An 11,440-nucleotide genomic window follows, 5' to 3' on the forward strand; every position below is an offset into this window, starting at 1 on the left:
CTGGGGAGCAGGAGCCAATCTGGGACACATGTGCTTGACAGAGCGATCACGGAGCTCTGGAGATGGCGGGCGGGCAGGCGGGGGGGTATTCCGGGAACCGGGAATCATGGAAACGCTCCGACCCGCCAGCAGCTGCGGTAACAAAAGCACAAACCAGATGCCAGGCCCTGTGAGCTCAGAAGGAAGTACGGATGAGGATCGGAGAGCGAAAGAGGCGTGGGGAGCTGACGTCAGTGGGGTTGCAGCAGGACCGCTTTTGGCCCCCGTACAAGCCCACCTCCATCACAATTCCCTCCGCAAATTCCCTGCAACTCCCATCCAAATTGCCGGCCTTTCGGAGGCCTGGCCTCCTCTCACGTTTGCGTGTTGGGAGTACGAGGGTGTAAAAGCCTGTTTTCCACTTCGCGTCCTCCTGCACAGGCTGCTGGGTCTGTAGCAATGAAACCCAGCCAGATCAGGCAGCTTTTAACCCGTGAGCTGAGAGGAACAGAGCCTGGGACCGGCTGAATCCCGGCTGCTTTGGATTTCCTTACAAACTGCAGCAAAAGCCAGCTCTGCTCAGGTTCGCAAACTTTGTCAGACCAGGCTGTGCTTTGATCTTGGTCCCTCGCCTTGCTCAGAAGGAGCTAGGAGAACCTTCCCAAAGCCCCCCCTCCAGACAGGGCTGCACTGGAGCAGTGGCACCACACTCACACCACACCACAGCACTCAAATCACAGGGCATGTTTGCTCTGCAGAGACTCTGAATTTCATCGGGTGCACTGCGTGTAGGGCCCTGCAGAGCCTATCACAGTGTAAACAGAGAGCAGCTGGAGCCTGGGTAGCTCATGAGACTTTTCCAGCTGGGAGTCCCCAGGGAGCCAAAGCAGTGGCAGCTGCTGTCCCCAGGGGACCTGCCACAGCCCCAGGCACCGCCGCTCTGAGCACCTGGAGGCCTGAGGAGAGGAGCTCAGCCAGCTGTGCTCACCCCCTCCTCTGCTTTGGGATGGATGGGGTGAGAACACTCCTCCCTCTTCTAGTCCCTTCCTCATGTCCCGACCTCTCCTGTCTGACTTCTGCTCTCCTTCCTTTCTCCTCCGCTCTGGACATCACCCAGGCGTTGCTTCTTCACAGCAAACATCGATCCGTGCTCGTAAGCAGCTGAGAAGATGTGCATGGGCAAGTTTAACAACCCAGACTGGTGCAAGCTGAGGTGCAGGATTTAAGCTCAACATTTCTTCTACAAATAACAACCTGCTGGGTCCTGGGGGTTACGGAGAGAGAATATTCACACAGACTATGCAGATGGGTAAAGCCAGCAGAGAGGGGCTACCCCAGGCCTTCTGAGTTCACCAGTTTCAAAGGGTTTCATATTTAATCCCAAGGGATTGGCTATTATGAGGATTAAAAGCAACAGAAATAGGACATAACTGAAGTGTAAAATAATAAAGTGGGACAGGCATGTTATTGACCTACTCTATTACCTAATTGCTTTGAAAAAAATTAACACTGAAGCCTCTGGTAATCATTTGTGAGGTTTTCAAAATATTTCTCAAAATATTTTTGCATGTGCTATAGTTTTCACTCACACTTTCAGGGGCTACAGGGAAAGAAAGGTCTCTGGATAGAGTGACATCTCAGCCAGCATGGGAAAAAAAATCTCTGCAGCGTGGGAAGATTGAACAGAACTAAAAAAAAAAAAAAAACAAAAAAAGTTACTCAAGAAAAAGGGACCGAACTGCTTTTGCCATGAGAAAAGGAAAAGGGAAAAGGCATAAAGGAAGGAAGGGAAGTAGGACAGAGCTTGCTGGGGAACGCAGTAGCCAACCTGCCTTGCCAGTCCTCTGGCGCAAGTGCAGCAGGGGTTCAGGACCCAGTTTGCTGTCCCCAGGGGTCTCTTGCCCTAGATCTGTCCGGGTTGAAGCCTTCCTCAGCTACTCCCGGAAAAGTTGGATCTACATTATTGCGGGAGGAGCACTATTCTGACAAAAAACATCATGTCCTGGAGGAGAGAAGGGATAATCCTCCTGGTTAAGGTCTGTGGGTGATGTCCTCTGGGATACTACCACTCAGTTATGGGTAGCACATCACCAGTAAGACACTGCCGAAGTGGGAATCCAGAGAAGAGAAGCAAATACACAGGAGAGAGGTCTGAGCTAGACTGCCAGAGCTGAGCTGTCTCTGCCACTTGGCTGAGACACAAAGCAGACGTGCTTGTAAACCTGCAAATATGGCAAAAATAAGCAGAAGATTTTTTTTTATATATATATGTACATGTGAAAAGAACTTAGCTAGAAAGAAGAAAAAATAAAGGACCAAAGAAAAAAATCACATAATTTCAGTAATTCTGAAAGTTTCACTACAAGAGTATTTTTTCAAGTTAGACTGGCCAAGATGCTAAGAAATCCTGCAGAGAGTCTGGGTTTGCTTTAGCAGAAGGGACAGGAGGGAAAAGGAGCGGTCTGTGATTCTGGGCAATAGCACAGACCTGCTTTGTGGTGTGTGAGGAAGGGGCATCAGGTGCTTGGGAAGCTTCAAAGACCTAACACCTTTTTCTAGTCTGATGGTCTGGTGAAGTTATCCATGAGCGAGGGTTTATGGGGAAAGGAAATGTAAAGAACAGCACTGCACCCAACTCCCTGCCCCCCAAAAACCTGCATGTTTCCACAAGAGACACCACAGTCCCACCTCTCCAGCCCCCCCAGCACGGAGTCCCTGAGCTGCTCAAGCACTCCAGAAACGTGGAAGCACATGTGACAGAGGAAAGGTTGCGTGGAGGCATCTTTCACCATCAGCTCTGTTTACCTGTCCAGCACTTCTTCCTGCACTTCAGTCCTATAATTGCATCCTGACCTACAATAACCCATGCTTTTTTTTTTTCTAAATCTTTTAACCAAACAACACAAGAAATCCTGCTGATTTCAGCGTACAGGAAGAAAGCACTCAATGTAAGCAACAATAACGAAATCAGGCCCTGAAAGTTCAGATTAAACCACGTCAAATTGCACCGGTGACTCACTCTGCCTGGTGACTCCTCGTTCAGGACGCCAAGGAGCACAGCGCTGCCTGGAGATGATCTCTGTGTGCAAACACATTAGGAGAAAGGATGTGCAACACCATCGCAGGGAAGCACAGAGAAAACCTGCAGCACATCAGTGCAATGAGATAGGTGAGTTTATCAGATGGGACTTCTTTCCAGGGTCTGCCTGGATTTTGATCTCCGTGAAATCTGCTGAGCTGCGAATCACACCAGAGCGGTCACATCCAGAAATCAGCCCGCACGTGTACCCAGACAGCCGAGAAGCAGCAAACTCCACTTGCCCAAAGGTTTGGGCTTCAGACTGCCCTGATGACATGAGGAAGAGGAGGAGGAGAGCTGGGAAGGACAGGGGTTACAGCGTGGGGCCTCCAGCAGAGTACGTTGAACCACACAAGTTGGAGGAGAGGATTCATCAATACAGTAATTAATTAATACATGGGGAAAGGCTCTGCTGAACCCATAGAAAACAAACATAGGGAAGCCTTTGCAACACACCTCCGAGCAGGTCTGAAGGCACAGGTGTCCCAGAAGCATTGGCTGGGCAAGACCTGTGCCACCTGAAGGCAGGCAGGGTGGCAGGTCACCCAGCCCACCAGTGACACGGGGACACGGAGCAGTCCCTCCAACTGGGGAGGGAGCGCACAAACACCGTACAGCCCTGCTGTGGGGGTGGGAGACGGGAACAAGTAAAGCACTTTGCCAGCTTCCACAAGAAGGGAATGAAAATGACAAAACGAGAGCCTTAATTGCAGAGTAGAGACGCATCGTCCCTTCCTCTCTACACCCTGTAAGGATGTGCCACGCAGATGTCTCTGGCTGGGGCGTCTGCCAGCAGGCTTTTGCAGAGCCATTGTCCCTGGATGGGAACTGTATGCTGGCAAAGAAATTATGTCTTTTATGCGCCTGGTAACTGCAATTGTGGCTGCAGCTTTATGTGCCTTGCCTGTTAGAAGACAGCTTGTTCCTCCTTCCTCCTCATCTATCCATCATGAGGAGAGAAGCTTTATCACGGGCTGCATAACAGCTGAGGGGAGAAAGGACAGATGAGTAAAAGCACAGGTTTGACATTCGCAGCGGAGGTGAGAGCATGCCTGTAACACACACTCATCACGGATGCAGGGAAACAGGAGAGCCAGAGGCAGCAGCCATGGGAGGAGGAGGGCAACCAAGGCCAGGGCTTCACCGTGCCCTTCCTTGGACACCTTCTGCGGTGCCTGCAGGAAGGCGATGGCCACAGCAGCAGGAGCTGCAATCCTTGGTATTGTTCAACCGAGGCAGATAACCCAGCAGACAGGGAGCCTTGGTGGCCCCTGGGGGCACGGCCGAGCAGTTCACGCCGGGTGCTCACAGAGGACGGGTGACGTGGCCAGGCTCACCCCTCGCAGGAGGGCAGCCCTCACCCTGCCTGCTGCTTACCTCTCCTGTTGTTTTCACTGGGGAGCAGCCCTGAAGCTCTGCTTCACCATCCTGGCAGCTGGGGCCTGTGGGAGCCCCCATTGCACCCCAGGGAGAAGGAGGGTAGTGCTGCGGTGCTCTACCCACCTCTCCCACAGCAGGCAAAGAGGTGGGCCGAGGGGGTGATTAATTCATTTTGTTCTCTCACGGAATAGGGGGAAAAAAAATAAAAATGCAAGCATTTTTGTGAGTCCCTCTGAGATGGAAGTATTCTGGAATTTATGGCAGACTGAAAACATTTGGCTTCAGAGTAAGTGAAATGTTTTATTAGGTGGGAAACAAATAATTTCCCTTCCGGGGGGCATTTTCTATAAAAGCCTAGGGAATCAGAAGAAATAGCTGGATTCCCAATGAAAAGGAGACAATCCCCCGAGGAAATTGGCTGTGGAGCCACATCTACTCCGACCTAAGGAGTCCTTTGAGGCAAAGCAGAGCCCTCCAGCAGGAGACGTTCACTGTCAGGCAGCGCAGGGTGGCCCTGGTGCTGGCTGTTCACCACAGCTGAAGGAACCATTCTCAAACCTGATGTATGTGAGCCAGAACATGCAATTTTATCTGCTTATGGCCCCCCATTTCTATAACAAAACAGTGCAGGCAGCAGAGCACAGCAGCCAAGGGGACGGAGCATACAGACATCAGCCCTTGCAGGGGGAGGTTTGGGCAAGGGTCTTCTGCCCAGGGAGTGGATAAGACACCCCGAAAGTAACAGGCAGCCAGTTCTTAGGGTCCCAACCTAAATCTGAAACATTTTGTTACAGAGACATCAACAAATAAGTCAGTATGCACTTCAGTCACGGATGGCTGAAACAATATTTTTACCTAAAATAAATTATTTTTACCTGAACCAATCAAGCATTTCAAGCAAACAAATACCGCAGTTTTTGGCAATGAATGCTTCCCCACAACACCCCAGGTGCAAAGCCCAGCAGACAGCAGCAGGATGGCCAAAGCAGGACACACTATTCCCAGCCTTGACCAACAAGTCCATCATTTCTTGCACAGCCCCAGAAAAAGCCAGCTCCACACCTTGCTTTTCCAGCCGTATAAGCAGGAAAACAGGTGGATTTATTGCACTTTCATCCCAAGAACCAACTGCTTGACAAGCACATAAAACCAGCGGCAGAGCAGCCGGCTTGAACCCTTCCCCAGGCCAGGACTTTAATCCTTAGCACTCTCCTCCCAGCTGCCTGCGATTTGATCTAGAAGGTGAATACTGATGGCTGTGGGCGAGTTTTGCATTTATCTTACAGAATTGCAGTTCTTGGAATTCACCTCATCAAGATCTTGCTCTCTGTTTACTTATGGGCAACAAAACTGTAGCACAGAAAAACAAAGCAACCCACAGTTGTATAATTTCAATATCCTGTGAAGAAACTTGGACATGGAGGTGGGAGCCATGCCCTGGCTTTAGAGTCATGATAGAGTCAGATTTGATTTTATTCTGTAATAGGATAAAAAATAAACAAAACTAGGTCATTGGATCTCTTTAGGCAATAGACAAACTCTCCTAGAGGTCTGGGTTCTTTTGGGTGGTTGTTTTTTTTTTAAGCACTAAATAGACCTGTGACCAAATTCTCCTGGAAGTAAAACCTCCTGCATGTAGAAAGTGCTAACATTTTTTGTCCCTTTTGAGATTCATTCTGTAGAGACAGAACATAGCAATATCTTATCAGAGCCCGTAAAACAATTTTCTGTCTCTTTACATAGTGTTTTAGAAACGGCCAAGCTTGTTCTGCACTTAGTCTCCCCTGAACGAGCCCCCTGGGCCTGTGTGCAAGCAAGGCTCAGATTGCAGTGTCATTTATTCTTCAATAGCAGCCACTGCTATCTAGGAGCAGAGTGGTTGTCCCAGCAGCTCCAGCCACATCCGCTCAAAATCTCAGCACCGAGGGGATGGGAGTCAGATCTCAGGCTAGCTGAACAATGGAATTCCCTTCTGTAGAAGTTTCCAGTAGCTTGAAATGCAATTTCCAATAGGCATAAGAAAGTTTTGCAAGTTTCCTATGAAAAAGAAAATCTGTGAAATTTCAGAAACACTGATGCTTGGTGTTTCCAAAATACAAGAGGTAGCTCAGGATGTTGGTAGCCATTGAACAAAATTATCATTTTTCCCCCGATATTACAGCTGCTCAGCACTGAATAGGGACAGCAAATTTATTTGGGAGTGAGCAACAGTGAATTTTCTTAAGAGTCCCATCAACTTCACTCAGGAGCCAAGCTTCCAGCTTCCACGGGACAAGAGAAGTCCCATCTCAGCCAGCCAGAAGATGCCAGGACCACAGGACAGTAACTCAGGGACAAACCTTGGAAGCTGTGTTTCTGTGCAGCACCCAGGTCGCATGCATGATACAACTGACAAGCTGCCCAGCAGAAGACTGACAATTAAAGGTAGTCAAACTACATATTTCCAAGAAACGTTTCTGCTTCACAACATACACATTTTCTAACTGCATCATCTTTGCTGAAACATCCCTAACAAGCTCTATTCAATTCTGCTTGCTCCCAAAATTATAATTTCTCTTCATACAAACTACATGAGAACTGTCATTAGGATGTTATCAATGCAGATCCTTTGAGCATGCAGATGGACAGTCTAATTCTGTCACCAGCAGCATCAGCTGCAGCAAATTGTGCACGCGTGCTTCCTTAACCGATTTGTCATGGTATTTGGAAACACACTGCCACAGCACATCGACAGCACCAGCCAGCTCTGCAGCTCTTCATTAATTACTGTGGAGCCGTGACCTAGCATAGGTAGGTGCTTTTCAGCGGGGAGCAACAGAGAGCAGCTTTATTTTGGAAACAGGCACCTGGACAGTCCATAAAAGCACAGGACAGCTAAGAAAAACACGTTCCAATTAACCACTAACGACTTATTTTCCTTTGTGTTGAACAGATTGTGCTGAACAAAGCAAAGCCCAGAGCCTGGAGTATTTAAACAAAAACACAAACTAGTGCACTGAGAGGCTATAAAAGGAAGCAGTGCGTAAGAAGCCTCATTTCTGCATCCTTTTACAGTACTGTCTAGGAACACAGTGCTTGGTACAGCCGCAGTACCAGGGCCATCGAGCTCTCAGCTGCAGTAGGCATCCTAAGAGGCAGAATGTGCTCAGCAACGACTGAATTCTCTGTTCGCTTAGAAAAAACAGGCTCCGTGGTTCCCACGATCAAAGGGGCCACATCAATGGGCAAAGACAGTCAGTCAGGCCCCTGCTGTCACAACAGTCATTGCCAAATCACCGCTGGCAGCCAGGGATGCTGGTACTCGGAGTACAGGCAGAAGCAGCAGGACGATGTGGTAGGGCCTCCCAAATCCAGGGCTGCATCTTCCCATGGCAAGAGAGCAGCTACGAGCACAGCCTGCTCCATGACCTGCCCCCTCACAGACAGCCCCCAACCTGACTGCAGAGCAGCCTAAAAACCATGCCCGAGCACGTGGCACCTCAGGAGATGGCCTCCAGACCAAGCCTGAGGTCACATCAGGGAGATCTTGTCTTCCAGATGCAGTGACACTGACACCTCCGAGCACTCTTTGGAGCAGGGATTGTTGGCTTGCGTCAGGCTTGCAGCCTCTGGAGCTTACTGACCTGGGGGTGATTCTGGGACCAGGATGGCCTGTGCTAGCTGCACCAGATGTGTCTGAGTGGACTCGTAAATGCACTGAAGACGTCACCATAGTGCATTGCTGAACAGGGAGGAGCAGGCTATACCTGCACACGTCGGTGCAATCCCTGTTTCAGGCACATTTCATCCAGCAGAAGGAAGATGGCTGCCATGAGAGATTTTCTCTTCCACAAGTTCAAACTTGGATGAGTTAAAAGAGAAAGGGCCTCTGTCCCAGCTGCATAAATAAAAACATTTCCACGCAAAACAGGACTGAAATGGAGGTTAGATAAGCAAGGCCTTGGCAGCAGGAAAAACAAACAAAGCCAATCCCTGCTACGCCCACTGAGAAGCAGCCTGTTTTGCCATCAGCACTTTGTCACAAATACTCACACGCCAAGCAAGACCAACTCAATGAGGTTTCTGTGAGCCCATCCAGCAGGAGAAAGGGCCCGCGACGAGGATTATCTCTGGCTGGATGCTACCTGTGTTGCGACAGGGGCACAAGGCGGCACCCACAAAAGCCAGGCCAGGTGGCTCAGCGGTGCACAAGCAGGGAGAAACTCCTGGCCCTCAACTGAAGGCCACCCCGATTCCCCTGCTGAAGCCAGATATGCACTGCATTGGCTGAGCACAAGGTGCAAGTTCAGCCAGACCATGCAAGGGGAAATGGCTCCCTGGCAGCACGGACATGGCTGCAAGGCCGGGCTGGCGAACGGCTTCTTGGCTGCGGGGATGATTCAGAGGCAGCTCTGGGGAGAGCAGGCAGCGTGTCTCTGCTGCTGAGGCCCCTCTCCGCCCCCCTCAGCTCTCTCCCTCTGATTTTATTCCCTGAGCCCAGAGATTGCTTTTAACAAAGACAGTTGAGTCATTTCCCAGCCCTGATGTGCCATCTACCAAATGCTTCAGATGACTGATGTCTGAAGCAAGAATCCAGCCTGTTCCCTCGCTGCACCTCTTAAAGCAGCTGAAATGGGGCAATTATATCCGATTTCTGTGACAAAGAACGAGAAGTCCTGTCATTATCACAGCTTCCCCTTGGAAAGGCTGTGGGTGAGAGGAAGAAATACATGAGCAGTGTCACAACAATAACAGGCTGATGCATGCCATGAACCACAGCAGGCTGCAAGCCGGTAACAGAGGTGTCACCGTGTGTGGAAAGAGCAAAGCCCACGAGACTCCTCTGGGCATTGCAGGAGGTCAGTGCTGCTTGATGGTGGGCCTGAAGGAGCAGGGGGCACCCTTTAAGGGTCCCCTACCAGGTGGATGGCCATGCCCCCGAGCACGAGGCTGGGCTCTCTGCACAGCCCCCCGAGGAGCCGTGGACGTGCCCATGTCACACAGCCCGTGCTCAGCAGCGCGCACATGTGGGACAGGCAAGGCAGCTCCATGGGGAGGTGCAGCACAGGCAGTCCCCTGCCCCAGGGTTTTGACACAACGCCTGCCTCTGCAGGGACTAAATGCTGCCAGGTAGCTTTCATGTGGGCCTACAGATCATTTCTGGTGGCTTCACATCTGCCCCAGGAGGATGCACGCTTTAATTCCCTCCCACACAGTCCTGCTGTGAGAGTCACAGGGAGCACCACGCTGAGTGCTTTCTAGGGCTCCATAGGGTCTCCATGAACCACGCAGTGCCTCCCTCCCCACCTGCAGCCCCACAGCTCTTCCTCCCTGCCTCAGCCACCGCCCGAGCTCCTCACACACACAGCCAGCCTGCCTCTGCCAGGACTGGAGGACGCTGGGGGTGCCAGCGCTCCCACAAGGTGCGTGGCAATGCCAGGTGCCCTTGGGGCTCCCCACGGCCTGCACCTCTTCCACCTCACCCCGCGGGCATTTGAACCGTAGGGCCTGGTTACACCTCAGTCAATTACTTCTCCAGCTCCTGGATAATTAGCTCCGAACAGCAGAAAGTGAAAAGCAGCCTGGGGCTTGCCCTCTTACTGATGCAACACCTTGCAGTGCTGAAATGAAAGCGTAAAAGAGAGCAGCATAAAGGTGCGGGCCCACACTTGTGTGCCTGGAAAGCTATACGCTGTTTGTACCGCTGGCGGGAGGCTGACTTGATGAATAAGTCAGCGTGTGCTCAAGTTTCCAAGGCTGAGCGTAGCCTATATCCCTTGGACGAAACCCATGCACACCTTCCCAGCCACAAACGGCAGTCCCAGAGAGCAGCTATGATGGTCATTTTGTTTCTGCTAGCAGCAGGAATATCCTTGGACAGAAGTCACCGTCTCTGTGGCAGGGTCACAGACCCAGCCTTGCCAAAACCACAGCAAAGTTGTTTAAAGCTGAGCACTCCTCTCCCCAGAGCAACTCCCTGCCTCTGACACCAGTGGCTGTCAACTCATCTCTCTGTTGTCATACGAAAGAAGGAATAACAAGTGAAAACCACAAACCAGGGTGGCCTGGGAACATTTTGACAGCTTGACAAAGAAAAGCAGAGGAAGTTTCTACTTGTTTATACATTTTCAGATCTTAGAATAAAGATTTCTCTGAAAAAACGTCGTGACTCCCTCTAACCAGATGAAGAAAACAAGATGTCAACTTGTATCTCATCAGAATTTTCTGGCGTAAACGCTGAACCAGATATTAAAATGGATGATGCCATTCATTGAAAATAATGTCCCTTTTGTGAAGGGCAACCTGCATTTAAACACATAGACCAAGCTAAGCCTACCAAAAGAACAGAGCGTACAGAAACCTCCAAACCACCCACTCAACCTCAAAGACGCAAAACAACCAAATCCACCGCGAGGAAAGCAGGCGGGGACGGCAGCCAAAGCCGCAGCAGCCGCACAGAGGTGGCCGAAGGGCTGCACGAGCACGGCCCTGGGTGCACGGCGCTGTGCTCCCGCAGAGCCCTTTTGGCAGATGCCAGGGTCCCAGCTCTAGGGGCAGCTGCTGAGAGCCAGACCCGTCGATGCACGTCGCACCCACACGGCCCCTCTGCCACCAGAGCTGACATCCCCGCCTGCCCCGCCACCCGGCAGAGGCACGGGACCAGCGGGACCTGCTCTGGCAGGTTCTGGGGACAGGAGTGACCTCTCCTGGAGACTGCCAGCCCTATGGTCCCGCTCCTGACACCTGCAGGAGCGCAGCCATGGACTCTGGTCACCTTCACTTTGCCAGACCATGAGAGAAGCCCCCCAACAAGTCCCTGCAGGCACCCAGGGCCAGCCAATGTCCCCCACGAAGCCCATCGTCTCACAGCAGGCAGCCTCAGCAGCACTGCCAGCCCACAGGAGAAAGAAATCCTTTGTATCGGGTTTGTATTTGGCACAAGCAAGATTATCTGATTATGAAGTGCTTTCTATTTTACATGGAGCCCTTTAAGCAGATGCTGATATATAAAATATTTAAACC

General features: G+C 51.1%; 1 protein-coding gene across 1 annotated transcript in view; it reads right to left on the bottom strand.

Moving 5' to 3' along the window:
• LOC118250818 (1-aminocyclopropane-1-carboxylate synthase-like protein 1) overlaps positions 1 to 8,922 on the bottom strand; it is a 39,433-nt gene extending 30,511 nt beyond the window's left edge. Inside the window, exon 1 of the mRNA XM_050711164.1 lies at positions 8,471 to 8,922. The gene's annotated coding sequence lies outside the window, so the exon portion shown is untranslated. The remainder of the gene's footprint in view (positions 1 to 8,470) is intronic.
• Positions 8,923 to 11,440: the final 2,518 nt, after the last annotated feature.

Source organism: Cygnus atratus, chromosome 5 (assembly GCF_013377495.2).
Source record: "Cygnus atratus isolate AKBS03 ecotype Queensland, Australia chromosome 5, CAtr_DNAZoo_HiC_assembly, whole genome shotgun sequence".
NCBI classification, from domain to species: Eukaryota; Metazoa; Chordata; class Aves; order Anseriformes; family Anatidae; genus Cygnus; species Cygnus atratus.